Raw genomic sequence first — 2,500 nt, forward strand, 5'->3', positions numbered from 1 at the left:
CGAAACGGGCTGATTACTACCTAGCTCAGATACCAGGAAACCCCAAAATGGCTGAAGTCCAAAAGATAGTGCTCATGGGAACTGCCCATATCCTACGTAAAATACTGTCTATGTGATCTCAAATTTTAAAGCAAACATAATTTTCTTATGGTTTCTTAAACATTCACTTGAACAAAACTGTACAAATCCAAATATATGGTACCCTAGGCATAACACCTACATGAACTTCTAACTTGTTGTCTCTTGAGGTCTCTGGGTGAGACTTGGATCCAACTTGTACAAATGCAAAACAAAAGTCAAACATAAAATAATAATAATAATAATAATAATAATAATAATAATAATAATAGATAGATAGAGAGAAAAGTTCTAATAATAATAATAAATAATTTACTTTCGAGTTGCGCTTTTTGGCATTAAGTTGGCCTTCGTGATGGATTACGTCAGCTCTGTTTACCTTAGTGGTGGATTGGGTCAATCGTATACAAAAGTAAAAAACTTTTCTCTCTATCTATTACACTTCTGCTGAGTTACTTCAGTCCTTTATATAAACTAATAATAATAATAATAATAGTAATAATAACAATCCGTTCTACTGGAAGCACAAGGCCTGAAATTTTGGGGGAGGGAATTGTCGATTATGATGGACTCCATTACACAACTGGTACTTATGTTATTGATCCCGAAAGGATGAAAGGTAAAGTCGACCTCGGTGGAATTTGAACTCAAAACGTAGCGACGGGAGAATTACCGCTAAGCATTTCGTCCAGCGCACTGACGATTCTGCCAGCTCGCCACCGCCTTAATGATGATGATAATAATAATAATAATAAAAATAATAACAATAATAGTGTGTATTGGGAGAGTCATGAGACCAATATTAATAACGTACGCATCGGTTCAATTCCACTCCTTTATATTTAGTCAGTTGGTTAAATATCTATTCAAAAAACAAATCGATCGTTTGCTTAACTTGTTGGTTAAACAGTCAATGGTTGTATCTATTTATTTGATTGTTCGTCAAAGTCACTTCGTCGCCGTTCGCAACCGTTCCATTGACTTATCTCCCTCCGAAGACCATCTTCTTCTGTTTGAAACATTGTTGCTTGTGTGTGTATGCATAGGTGTGCGCGTCATTATTCGGTTTTACTTCAAGATGTCTTGCCTACAGAGAAAGAGCCAGGTTCTAACCTAGATCCAAGGCTCCTTCATTGAAGTTTCAACATCAACAACAGGGCATTCTTGTATGTATGTATGTATGGAAGTGTACAGATTTGTCTGTTTTGTTTTATGTATGCCTTCTCATGCATATACTCGCATATCTAGACATGCTCATACACATATGATAAACTTCTGGAAAGTTTTACAGATTTTTACAGTTCCTGTGATGGATTAGATCTGTAATCTTTGAATCAGCTCTCTGTTTTTCTGGTTTTGTATGTATGTATATATATGCATATATATGAATGTATGTATAGCATTGTTCAGTTTTATTTCAAGAACTCTTGCCAATAGAGAACGAGTCAATTTCTAGCCTAGATTCAAGGCTCCTTCATTGGAATTTCAACATCAACAACGGTATTCTTGCTTGTATGTATGTATGTATGTATGTATGTACAGAGTTTTATGTTTTATGTATGTATGTATGTACAGAGTTTTATGTTTTATGTATGTATTCTCATGTATATAGTTACATATCTAGACATGCTCATATATATTTCAATGATAAACTTCTGAAAAGTTTTACAAACTTTTACAGTTCCAGTGAGGGATTGGATCTGTAGTCTTCGAATTAGCTTTCTCCTTTCTGGTTTTGAGAAGCCTAATTTCTCAAGATTGTTACGTATCCCAGGGCCCCAGTAATTACATGTATAGACCTGAACTTGTAATCTGGATAGAGTAACAGCAGATTTCTGTTCTCTTTTTCACTGATCTTCAGCTTTATGCTAACATCTGCTGGGCAGCTAATTTTCACAACGGAGCACAGTTCCTCTTCTCTGTCCCAAATCGTTATATCAGGTCTGTTGTGCTTATATTTTATTGAGGTCTTCACCAGGACATTCCACCAGTATTCCTTTTTATGTATGTATATATGTATGTATGTGTGTGTGCATGTGTGTGTATGTATGCATGTATTTACGTGTATAAAATAAGTACCAGTTGCGTACTGGGGTCGATGTAATCGATTTACCCACTTTCTCATCATACTGGTGTTGTGTCAAGAATTTGAAGCCAGTACTTATATCTAAGTAAAGCGGCGAGCTGGCAGGACCGTTAGCATGCAGGGCAAAATGCTTAGCGACTAAATGTTCTAAGTTCTAATTCCACCATGGTCGACTTTGCCTTTCACCCTTTCAGGATGAAATAAGTACCAGTTGTACACTGGTGGTTGATGTAATCGACTTATCCCTCTCCTGAACTTACTGGCCTTGTGCCAAAATTTGAAACCAATATCATTGTCCATGCATTTTATCTTAATTGTATATTTGTTATATGTTCT

Source organism: Octopus bimaculoides, chromosome 2, assembly GCF_001194135.2.
Source record: "Octopus bimaculoides isolate UCB-OBI-ISO-001 chromosome 2, ASM119413v2, whole genome shotgun sequence".
In the NCBI taxonomy this organism is placed as follows: Eukaryota; Metazoa; Mollusca; class Cephalopoda; order Octopoda; family Octopodidae; genus Octopus; species Octopus bimaculoides.